The 13553-nt window shown below is 36.6% G+C and overlaps 1 pseudogene; it reads left to right on the top strand.

The window, feature by feature from the left end:
* The first annotated feature begins 1040 nt into the window (after window positions 1-1040).
* The window catches only part of LOC107009095, a 35079-nt pseudogene continuing 22566 nt past the window's right edge, over window positions 1041-13553 (top strand).

The following is a 13553-nucleotide window of genomic DNA, read 5'->3' as shown; positions in this document are numbered from 1 at the left end:
AGAGATTATAGATTCAACCAATACATATTAATAATAAAATATGTAAAGTAGTATACAATAGTAAAGAAAAACAAATCAGTACTCCCTCATTCCATATTTATTAAAATTTTGAGGTATTTTACACTCTTTGCGAAAAGAAGATAGGACATAAAGTAAAAAAATATATTAAAGATTTTATCTGAAATTTAAAAAGTGTCTCAACAATTTAATTATTTTAAAATAAAGAAAATATTAAATAATTGAGTATACTAGACAAATAAAGATGGACATCGAATATTTTGCAACGTGTCCTAAATGGATATATATATATATTTGAACACACACACATTTGAACTGGCTATAAATTAAATTGAGCAAAAGCAACTTACTATTCCTCATTCTTTTTTATTTGTCACTTTATTAAATAATGTTTCTTATTAAAATTTGACAAATAACTATTTAATATTGAGGATAAAACATGAAAAATGCTCGCTTTTTTTTTGATATATCAAAAATGATAAATAAAAATAAAAGTTTATTTTTAGGAAAAATGACAAGTAAAAATAAACAGAGAAAGTATTTTAATTTTGCCAAACTATAATCCAGGTCACGAGTATTATTTAATTTTTACCCAACAATTGGTGTTCATCATAATAAGAATAAAATAGACACAAAATAATAAGTTATTCACTAATTTGATAAACTGAATAAGTATTATTAAATATTTATAATAATATAAGATGTGGTTAATTTAAATTTATATAATATAAAATTTATTTAATATCATGTTAATGATCGTTAGATGGGTAAAGATAATCAATAATAATCTTCATTTTAATGAGTGTTGAATGGATTTTAAAAAATGAAAAAAAGTGGAAAATCACAATGGTAAATTGTCTTGTAATACTCACTCCATTATCAAGAAGAGTTTTTTTTTAATTTCAAAATTATATTTATTTTAATAATTGAAATGTTACCTGATAAAAAAGTCAACTTTTTTTTTCTTAAAATATATAATCAAGGATGAAATAATAATAAAATCTAATAAGTATGAAATTTAACCTTTACTCTACACGTGTATGCAGTGGCTTTTCCCTAGAAAACTTTTCACTTTCTTCTTCTCTCCCCAATTTCTGCCATTCCTTGCAAGCTTTTGATTACAAGTTATTACTTCACATTTGAGATTGTGGTGGGTTTAAATTTGAAATTTTTTGCGTGTTATGCTTCTTCCTTGCGCTTTTCCTTCGTTTTGGGTGTTGTGGTGCTGAAGCTGCTCAATCTACATTCCATGGCTGTACAGTTACCAGGTCACAATTTTCTACTGTTTTTTTTTACTTTATACTATATTTTCGGATTATCACTGTTAAAGTTTGTCATGCTCACTATGTGTTCAACAATTTGTTCGAAAAAATAGGAAGGATTAGTTCTCGGTGATAGAGTACCATTAGTAATCAGCATCGCTTAGTTGAGCTAGATTTTTGCTTTAAAATGATTATTATGTCGTCATTGGCCCCTAGCTACTATTTGCCGACTCTAGATAGAGCACAATCAATCTATCCACCTCAACACTTCTAACACTATCGATTTTAGATAGAGTAGGGTAACTCACAATCCCTTCGAAGAGTAGAAAAGCTCTTCTTAGGGCATTGTAGTTGTACACTCATATTACCATATGGATGGGGAGAGTTTAAAAGAGCCCGTTTCCACTAAAAACAGTGTAATACGTTGGAGGAAAGACGACTAGGCAACTATGCTACATTGGCACCCCAAACTAAAAGACAAAAAAAGTTTTTAGCTCATTTCATACCCTTCTAATTTAATCTAAATATTATACTATAATTTCAATGATGTCTGGCTTTCAACGGATACAGCTAACTTGTATTAATGATGTGGTCAGTGTTGGTAAATGTCGTATTTCTAAATAGAGACATGTACAACAACATTCACTTCAATTCTAACTATCCTTTCCCATATTACACTAACCATCAAAAACAATAAAATTTTCGTACTGAATTTCCCAAGGTTCTTACAACTAATACTACTAGCAGTTCAAAATGTAATAATGCACCCGAGAGTGGCACTGCCGGAGGGCCTGAAGCGAGAAATAATGCTCTATTTTAATTTACGTATTTTACTTTTCATTTTAGTCCAATTAAAATGGATGTCATTTTCTATATTTAATAACTCTCTTGTTCCAATATCCCATGGTAATGGGGAATTACGGAGTCTAGGAAAAAACACTTTTACGCTTTATTACAAGACTTGAAACTTACATACATAAAAAGAAAAAAAAAGCTAGCATTAACAGTTTTCAGTTACTCTTCTTGATTTCGAAGGAATTCTGAGGTTCCAATCTTTAGAAATTTAAAAAAAGAGAAACACATACAAGTTACGTCATGCGTTTGTTTGTATTAGACAGTCAATTTTTGAAAGTAATATTCAAATTTGTCAAACAATTAAGAAGTCTCAATGTTTTGCCGATATAGGCTAATTTTAATAAGTAATGCTCATACATTATTTATTGTTATGACCCTGGTAGTATTTGCAAAGGTTCAATTTTATAGGGTCCAATAAGTTGTTGATCTCCGCCAAAGGAACAAAAGCCTACTTATTTGGATTAGTCGAAAATCATTCCTTCAGTTTACAGGAAACACAACACTCAAAGGAAGAAAATGTGTTGGACTTTTTGGTCAAAAGAGTTCAACTTTGTTGGCTAATTAGGTATTATACTGAAAACCAGAGTGATGAAGAAGAGAATGTTAGCTTTCAACTACATTCAAAAGTTTTCATGAAACCCAGTGGTTTGTCTAATATGTAGAGACGGTTTAATATTTTCATCCAATTATTCATTCTTGGTGGGGGTTTCTAGAAGTGTTCGACACTGTAGATTAGTTCATACTTAACCAAATCTTATCATGTGACAAGAAATAAAATCTTTTATTGGAGTATCGACTGTTCTTTACCTTTGAAGATGCATATTTTCCATTTCAATTTGTTTGAATGGTTTTCTTTTTAGTTCATTTAAAAACAGATGTCTTCTTCCTTTTCTGGACCTTCTTAAGTTCAAATTATAAGATTAAGAGATATTTTGGTACATCCTATGTATCTTTAGTTTAAAATCACAAAATTCAAAAATTATACTATTTATTTTATTGAATTTCGTATCAAATCAAAACTAAACAAACAAATTGAATTGAAAAGAGTATCATTCTTGGGTCCCAAGTCCAGTAACCAAAGTCACAAGGTCCAGCAGTGCCTAGAGTGACTTCCCAAAAGTATTGAAGAAGTGACCATATATTATATTAGTTTTAGAAAGAACTAATTTAAAGGGTAGGGTGCACTTCCTAGAAGCAACCCATCCAACCAAAACTTGGCTCTGTGTGAAACGAAGTTATATCTTTGATTTCTTCCTCAGGATGGTGGTTGGATATAGAAAAGATTAGTTCACTATCAAACCCAAATTAGGTGCCCATAGAGCTATTGCAGTGTCTATGCAAAGCTAATGCTTTATTTACACGGACAAGTACAAGAAAGATCAGTAACTGGTCGGCTTTCATTGGGAAGTCATCTCATTACGCTCCTCCCGAAGCAAGTGCTCAACATTTAATAATTGACTGTTTCATATGCCCTAGAATTCTGTTAAGTTAATTTTTATTTAGCTGGTCAGTTAATTTATGTGTGAACTTTGCTTGCTAAATTTTCTTGTAACAACGCCAACTGCTATTTATTGCTATTTGTTGGAAATTTTGACGAACAATAGGGAAAAATATATTATTTGTTGAATTTTCTTGTAACAACGCCAGCTGCTATTGTTAAAGAATGACACAAGTCCTACATCGGTGGTTAATGAGATGGGTAGACTCCTTATAAGGCTTGGGCAATCCTCCTCCCTTTGAGCTAGCTTTTGGGGTGTGAGTTAGGCCTAAGATCTAATTTCACTTGGTATCAGCGAAAGGCCCGTCCCACCCGATGTTGGGACCCTCGAAATCAAAATTGCCCACGCACCATATGCTAAGCACTGGGTGTGAGGTGGAGGTGTTAAAGAATGACAAAAGTCATACATCGGTGGTTAATGAGATAAGTTGACTCTTTATAAGGCTTGGGCAATCCTCCTCCCTTTGAGCTATCTTTTGGGGTGTGACTTAGGCCTAAGACCTAATTTCAATTTCCACTGACGTTTCCGGTGACGTTTGGGACTGATTTTATCATTTTTTATTTTGTGGGTGTTGTGCGAAAACCAACACCACCACGAGGCTCGGAAACCTCCCGTGACCAAACTCCAGCTAGAACCATCGAAAAACAACACTGCACGCGCCCTCACGCACTGATCGAAGGTGGCAGATTCCTGCGAGATCAAGCTTAATCGTCGGCGCGTGAGGACTTTTCCGGCCATAGTCTTTGAGAATTTTTTCAACAGTTGGAGTCGTCCAACCATTCCAACCTAGCCCATATTGTTTTTGACCATTTTTATTTAGATTCGATCACCGGAATTGGGGTTCCGGTGATTTTCGGTCAGTTTTCGGCGCGTGAGTGATGCTCCGGTCTCCTTTTTTTTTAGAGTTTCTCTCTTCTGTTAGGGTCGTCCAGTGTTTTCGATAAGAACCGATACAGTTATCTCCATATCCGATCACTGGAATTAGGGTTTCAAAGGTTTTTTGCAGTTCCCAGAAAAATTATAGCAAAATCAGAGTTTTTCAAGCCACTGTGGGCAGATTCTGGCAGCTTCCAATATTTTCAGACTTCTGTAGCAGCTTCTGGCAGTTCCCAGCGTACATACCAATCCATGGAGAATAGACGGCGGAGAGAACGTTTTGGAAAATTTCGATCCAAGTGTAGTCATTGTCATAAACTTGGATACACTCGTGACATATGTTTTATTTTGCATGGTCGACCACCCAATTATGATCCTGTTGTTCTAATGAAAAATATATAGAGTTCCTTCCGTATCGTGCAAATAAACAAACATCTCCACAAGTAGTTTCGGTTGCAAAACCTAATGTTTCTGTTGCGGGTAATTCTTTTACTTGTATATCACAGTCTAACACTCTTGGATCATGGTCATAAACTCGGGGGCTTCTGATCATATCATTGGTAATAAATCACTTTTGTCTGATATAGTTTATTCACAATCTCTTCCAGCTATTACATTAGCCAATGGGATACAAACAAAACCAAAGGGGTTGGAAAAGCCAAACCCATATCTTTTGTTACTCTTGACTCTGTTCTTTATGTCCTTGGTTCTCCTTTTAATCTAGCATCGGTTAGTCGTTTGACGAAAGCCCTACACTGTAGCATAACTTTTTTTGATCATTTCTTTCTCATGCAGGACCGCAATACGGGACAGATGATTGGAACATGATATGAATCACAAGGCCTTTACTATCTTACCTCTTCTAATTCTTTAACAGCATGATCCGTTACAGATTTCCCAAATCTAATTCACAAACGTTTGGGACATCCAAGCCTATCCAAACTGCAAAAGATGGTGCCTAGTTTGTCTGGTTTATCCACATTAGATTGTGAGTCATGTCAACTTGGAAAACACAGCCGTGCTACATTTTCTCGTAGTACTGAGGGTCGTTCAGAGTCTATTTTTTCATTAGTTCATTCTGATATTTGGGGTCCTAGTAGAGTCAGTTCCCCCTTAGGATTTCGTTATTTTGTTAGTTTCATTGATGATTATTCGAGATGCACTGGGGTATTCTTAATGAAAGATCGTTCTGAGTTATTTTCTATTTTCAAAGGTTTCTTTGCTGAAATACAAAATCAGTTTGGTGTTTCTATTCGTACTTTCCGTAGTGATAATGCCTTAGAATACTTATCATCCCAATTTCAAGAATTTATGTCTCACCTTGGAATCATTCACCAAACATCTTGTCCATACACTCCTCAACAAAATGGTGTCGCAGAAAGAAAGAATAGGCATCTCATAGAGACTGTTCGCACTCTCCTCATTGAATCCCATGTTCCGCTGCGTTTTTGGGGCGATGCAGTCCTTTCCGCTTGTTATTTAATTAACAGAATGCCCTTTTCTTCTATTAAAAATCAGGTTCCATATTCCATACTGTTTCCTCAGTCACATCTCTATCTTATCCCCCCTCGTGTCTTTGGGAGCACATGCTTTGTTCATAATTTAGCCTCAGAAAAAGATAAATTAGCTCCTCGTGCCCTCAAATGTGTTTTTCTTGGTTACTCTAGAGTTCAAAAAGGGTATCGTTGTTATTCACATGATCTTCATCGATAACTTATGTCCGCTGATGTTACATTTTTTGAGTCTCAGCCTTACTATACATCTTCTGATCATATTGATGTGTCTATGGTCTTACGCATACCTCAAGTTTTACCTGTGCCAACCTTTGAGGAATCTACAGTTACGTCTACATATCCAGTTGCAGTGCCACCACTACTAACTTATCATCGCCGTCCACGTCCAACCCTAGTCCCAGATGATTCATGTCATGCGACAGACCCTGCTCCTACTGCGGACTTGCCTCTACCTAGCCCACCACTTGCACTTCAAAAAGGTATACGATCTACTCGAAATACTAACCCACATTATAACTTCTTAAGTTATCATCGTCTATCATCACCCCATTATGCCTTTGTGTCGTCTTTGTCCTCTGTTTCCGTTCCTAAGACTATAGGTGAAGCACTTTCTCATTCCGGATGGAGGCAGACTATGGTTGATGAGATGTCTGCTTTACATAAGAGTGGTACTTGGGAGCTTGTCTCCCTTCCTGCAGGTAAATCTACTGTTGGTTGTCGTTGGGATTATGCAGTCAAAATTGGTCCAGATGGTTAGGTTGATCGACTTAATAGTGACACTTTCGCTCCTGTGGCTAAAATAGCATCTGTTCGTCTTTTTCTATCTATGGCTGCCGTTTGTCATTGGCCTCTTTATCAGTTGGACATAAAGAATGTTTTTCTACATGGTGATCTTTAGGAAGAAGTCTATATGGAGCAACCACCTGGTTTTGTTGCTCAGGGGGAGTCTAGTAGCCTTGTATGTGGATTGCGTAGGTCACTCTATGGTCTGAAACAGTCTCCTCGAGCTTGGTTTGGGAAGTTCAACACAATAATTCAGGAGTTAGGCATGACTCGTAGTGGAGCTGATCACTCTGTGTTTTATCGACATTCTGAACCAGGTCAATTTATCTATTTGGTTGTTTATGTTGATGATATTGTTATCACCGATAATGATCAAGATGGTATCACCGATTTAAAGCAACATCTTTTTAAGCACTTTCATACTAAAGACCTTGGCAGATTGAAGTATTTTCTAGGTATTGAGGTTGCTCAGTCTAGATCAGGCATTGTTATCTCTCAACGCAAGTATGCCTTAGACATTCTTGAGGAGACAAGAATGATGGGATGTAAACCTATTGACACTCCGATGGATCCGAATGTTAAGCTTCTTCCGGGACAGGGGGAGCCACTTAGTAATCCTGACAGGTATAGACGACTTTTTGGAAAGTTGAATTATTTCACAGTGACTAGACAAGACATCTCTTTTCCCGTGAGTGTTGTAAGTCAGTTTATGATTTCCCCTTGTGATAGTCATTGGGAAGCAGTTGTTCGTATTCTTCGATATATATAGTCAGCCCCTACAAAGGACTACTCATTGAGGATCAAGGTCATGAGCATATCATTGGATATGCAGACGCTGATTGGGCAGGATCACCCTCTGACAGACGTTCGACATCCGGATATTGTGTTTTAGTTGGAGGTAATTTGGTGCGTGGAAGAGTAAGAAACAAAATGTGGTTGCTCGATCTAGTGCAGAATCAGAATATCGAGCAATGGCGACAACAACTTGTGAGTTAGTTTGGCTCAAACAGTTACTGGGAGAACTAAAATTTGGCAAAATTGATCAGATGGAACTTGTGTGTGATAATCAAGCGACTCTTCATATCGCATCAAATCCAGTGTTTCATGAAAGGACTAAGCATATTGAGATTGACTGTCACTTTGTCAGAGAAAAGATACTCTCAAGAGATATTGTTACAAAATTTGTGAAGTCAAATGATCAGCTTGCAGATATGTTCACTAAGTCTCTCACATGTCCTCGTATTAATTACATCTGTAACAAGCTAGGTGCATATAATTTGTATGCACCAGCTTGAGGGGGAGTGTTAGAATAGGAATAAGTATTTCTTACTTAGAATAGGAATAGGAATAGGAATTCTAGTTGGAAAAGGTTTCCAATGTAGTGTCTAAAATAGGGTCTTCATGTAACAATTTAGATGCGCAATTCAATAATATTTTCTCCATTATTTCTCACAGCTATGAACTGCTATTTGTTGTCTGGATTCATTTGATACATATTTGTGTTAAATCAAGGTTCACATTAGTCACGTGGTATAACCTTTGAAAGGGTTTGAATTATCAACTAGCACTAACATGAAACTTTTGTTTAATAACTCCTTTTTTACTGCCATATACATCTCAGATAAAGGTAACATTACACTCATATTATGCAGATACTGACTGTAGAGCTTTTTCTTCATCAACTTTGGTTGACCACGAGCAAAACCTGACCTATCCTTTTTATGCGTTTGAAAAAGGTAAGTTCGAAAGTTGTAGTGTTCTTTACTTTGTGTCACATAGGAGATTGACAAGCGAGATTTGTTTATACCCAACATACATGCAAATCCACTTTAGAATATGATTTATCTAGAATATATTACACCTAATTTTGACCCTTGTCAGTATTTTTGTTGATGATGCTAAACGATACAAAAGGGGATAAGGTGAGATACATGAATAATCTGTTCGACATAATTTGGAGGTTTACATGCAACTATTTATATGGTCAGGTAGATCTCTATCTATGAGCTTGATACCGATGTTTAGTCTAAAATCTGGTCCATATCTTTATATTCTTGAAGAATACCTATTGAAGACTGATTCAAAGTATTACCTGGTCAATTAAGTTTGTTAGTAGTGTCCTATATTCTAGGGCTAGTTGTTAGCACATATGCTGATCATGGTGTAGTACTTTCTAGTTGTGTTTTGGTTAGTAATTACTTGTTTAGTTAATGAAGTAGTGGTCACTTAATGACTTAGTAGTTTGTTATTTCAAGTCTATAAAAGCTGTATTTTCCTGTGATTTGTGATTTAAAATACAAAAAAATAGTTTCTTCTTAAAAGTTTTCCTGCTTATTTACTCCAACATCTTTGGCATCAGAGCCATGGCAAGCAATGACAATGCATTAAGTGTGGCACAACCACTCATTCCCGTCTTCAAGGGAGAAAGCTACGAATTCTGGAGTATTCGTATGAAAACAATACTCAAATCTCAAGTTCTTTGGGACTTGGTAGAACGAGGATTTTCAGATCCTGACGAAGAAAATAGACTGCGAGACAGTAAGAAAAAAGACGCTAAAGCACTGGTTTTTATTCAGCATACGCAGTTCATGATAGCCATTTTTCACGGATCGCAGCAACAACCACATCAAAGCAAGCTTGGTCCATTCTGCAGAAGGAGTTTCAAGGTGATTCAAAGGTCATTGTGGTGAGATTTGCAATCACTTCGGCGTGACTTTGAAACCTTGATGATGGAAAATGGAGAATCAATTGCTGATTTCTTGTCCAGAGCAGTGGCAATTGTCAACAAAATTCGATCATGTGGCGAGAAGGTTACTGATCAAACGATTGTGGAAAAGATACTGCGAAGCTTGACTCCAAAATTTGATCATGTAGTCGCTGCTATAGAAGAGTCTAAGGATCTATCAGTTTTTTCCTTTGATGAACTGATGGGATCTCTTCAAGCCCATGAGGCGAGACTCAATCAATCTATTGAAAAAAATGAAGATAAAGCATTCCAGTCGAGGAAGCAACAACCAAATATGGTGAGAACAATGGTCCAGCAAGCAGAGGTCGAGGAAGAGGAGGATTTCGTAGTGGTCGAGTTCGTGGGTATGGAAGAGGCAGAGGAAGGAATGGTGGGCATAGGCAGTCCAATGAGCAAAGTAACACAAAGAATGGCATTCAATGTCATCATTGTCTGCGCTATGGGCATATAAAGGCTAATTGCTGGTATAAAGACCAGAAAATAAACTTTTCAACAACAGAAAATGAGGAAGAGAATTATCTTTTATGGCTTGCATTGATATGATCACAAACCAAGTGATGTATGGTTTGTAGATAGTGGCTGTTCGAATCATATGACAGGCACCAAATCTTTGTTCCCGGAGCTAGATGAGAAGCAAAAGAAAAAGGTGCAGCTTGGCAACACAAAAGAGATGCAGGTTGAAGGAAAAGGCACCGTTGGTATTAACACTAGCCACGACAAAGTAAAAATGTTCGACAACGTTCAATTTGTACCTGACTTAGGATACAATTTGTTGAGTGTTGGACAACTAATGTCTGATGAACATTCTCTTTGGTTTGATGACGATGCTTGTGTCATTACAAACAAGAAATTAGGCAAAAAGGTTCGCATCACTATGACACCAAAGAAGCTGTTTCCGCTGGATGTTTCTAACATGGAAAGTTTTGCACTTGCTGCAAGTGCAAAGGATGAGTCGAAGTTGTGGCATTTGAGGTATGGTCACCTCAATATAAAAGGCCTGAAATTGCTAGTTTACAAAGTTATGGTTCTTGGACTACCAAAAATTGGTTCTATTGAATTGTGTGAAGAGTGCATTTATGTAAAACAAACTAGGAAGTCTTTTCTTGTTGGAAAAGCTTGGAGGGCTTCAAAGTGTCTTAAATTAATACATGCTGACTTATGTGGACCTATGCATACTTCATCTTTTGGTGGGAGTCGTTATTTTCTACTATTTACTGATGATTGTAGTCGCATGAGTTGGGTCTATTTTTTAGAAAGCAAATCAGAAACATTTCAAAAATTCAAGTACTTTAAAGCCCAGGTTGAGAAGCAAAGTGGTCTGTGCATAAAAACTTTTCGCACAGATAGAGGTGGCGGATTCTTGTCCAAGGTTTTTAATCTCTTCTGTGAGGAAAATGGCATTAACAGGGAACTGACAACACCTTATACTCCGGAGCAAAATGGTGTTGCTGAGCGAAAAAATTGCACTGTTGTGGAGATGGTAAGAAGCATGTTACAAGCAAAGGGAGTTCCGAATCAATTTTGGGCTGAAGCAGTAGCGACATCAGTCCATTTATTGAATCCGTCTCCAACAAAGGTTGTTATGTATCAAACTCCATTTGAAGCTTAGAAGGGTAGAAAACCAACCGTAATTTATTTAAGAATTTTTGGTTGTATTGCTTATGCTTTGGTAAATTCCCAATTTCGTCACAAGTTGGATGAAAAATCTGAAAATGTGTTTTTATTGGTTACTGCACACAATCTAAAGCATATAGATTGTATAACCCTCTTAGTAGAAAGATTTTAATTAGAAGGGATGTAGTATTTGATGAAATGGCTAGCTGGAATTGGAGTGGAAACAACAATAAGATGCAAGAGCAAATTCCTAGGCCCACTGGAAACACTTTTGATGCAATTCAGCAGCCAACTCCTACAGCTACAACAGCCTGTTCTAGTACCACTTCTCCAGATTCATTTTCTTCAACTTCAGGGAACATAAACTCTTCATCTACTACTCTTGAAGAGTCTTCAGATGAGCCAATTCCATTAAGAAGATCAACAAGGCTTAAAAGTCGAACCCGAAGTACGCCAATGACATGTATACAACTTGTCAATTTTCTTTTGCTATTTCAGATCCTACACATTATGGAGAAACAGCTGAAAAGGAAGAGTGGCGGAGAGCGATGTTAGAAGAAATGAAATCCATCGAAAAGAATGGCACATGAGAGATGGTGGAATTACCATAAGACAAAAATGCAATTGGTTTGAAATGGGTGTTCAAGACAAAGTTTGCAGCAGATGGGACCATGCAAAAGCATAAAGCTCGTTTTGTGGCAAAAGGATATGCGGAACAATATGGTATTGATTTTGAAGAAACATTTTCCCAGTTGCTTGATTTGAAACTGTTGACTTGTTCTAGCATTGGCTGCACAGTCACAATGGCTAGTTTATCAATTTGATGTCAAGTCGGCATTTCTTAATGGAGACCTGCAAGAGGAGGTCTATGTAGCACAACCTGAAGGTTTCATAAAGAAGGGCGATGAAACAAAGGTCTACAAACTAAAAAAGGCATTGTATGGTTTGAAGCAAGCCCCTCGAGCGTGGTATAACAAAATTGATGGTTATTTTCAGGAAAGGGATATAAGAGAAGTGAGAATGAACCAACATTGACGTAAAGAAGAAAGGTAATGATTTCATCATTGTTTGCCTTTATGTTGATGATATCATTTATTCTAGCTCTTCTGTTTCTCTTGTGGATGAATTTAAGTCTCAAATGATGAATGAGTTTGAGATGTCAGATATGGGATTATTACATTATTTTCTTGGCCTTGAAGTCCATCAAGCTGAAGCTGGAATATTTCTTTCACAAAGGAAATATGCCAAGGACCTTCTCACTAAGTTTGGTTTGCTTAATTGCAAGCCTGCTGCTACACCTATGAATGTTGGTATAAAACTGCAGCTTAAAGATGGAGCAGAGATGGACGATGCTAGAAGTTTCAGAAGTATGGTGGAGGTTTTATTTACCTAACCCATGCTCGCCCCGATATTACATCCCTGTTGGTGTTATATCCAGGTTTATGCAACAACCTTAAAAGGTTCATTTTGGAGCAGCAAAAAGAGTTCTGCGTTATGTCGCTGGAACTATGGACTATGGGATTTGGTATTCACAAGTTTCTAACTTCAGATTATGTGGGTTCACGGATAGTGACTATGCTGGTTCATTGGATGATAGACGAAGCATTTCAGCACATATTTAATATTTTTACTCTTGGGTCAGGAGTAATAAATTGGAGCTCAAAGAAGCAAGCTACAACAACCTTATCCACGTCTGAAGCTGAGTACATTGCAGCTACTTCAGCGGCTTGCCAAGCTATCTGGCTAAAAAGGATGTTAGCAGAACTTCAACATAAGCAAGAAAGTACAACAGAGATATACTGCGACGACAAAGCATCAATCTCCATGACAAAGAATCCAAATTTTCATAGTAGAACGAAGCACATTGATGTTCGATTCCATTTCATTTGTGATTTGGTTGCAAAGGAGGAGATTGTTGTTGAAGCATTGCAGCACTCATAAGCAATTGGCTAATATATTGACGAAGTCGTTGGCAGCAGACAAGTTTATCTACTTGAGGGCTTTGCTTGGTGTCTGGAACTTTGAATCAAGGGGGAATATTGAAGACTGATTCAAAGTATGACCTGGTCAATTAAGTTTGTTAGTAGTGTCCTATATTCTAGGGCTAGTTGTTAGCAAATATGCTGATCATGGTGCAGTACTTTGTAGTTGTGTTTTGGTTAGTAATTACTTGTTTAGTTAATGGAAGTAGTGGTCACTTAATGACTTAGTAGTTTGTTATTTCAAGTCTATAAGCTGTACTTTCCTGTGATTTGTGATTTAAAATACAGAAAAATAGAAAAGTCTTCAGCTTACAATTCTCTGTTTCTTCTTAAAAGTTTTCCTGCCTATTTGCTCCAACAATGCCTTCTGTTTTATTTGAGTATCACAGTCTGTGACCAAGCTA

Source organism: Solanum pennellii, chromosome 1 (assembly GCF_001406875.1).
Source record: "Solanum pennellii chromosome 1, SPENNV200".
NCBI lineage: Eukaryota > Viridiplantae > Streptophyta > Magnoliopsida > Solanales > Solanaceae > Solanum > Solanum pennellii.
The sequence above is the reverse complement of the archived record's forward strand: the minus strand, read 5'-3'. Positions and strand labels throughout refer to the sequence as shown.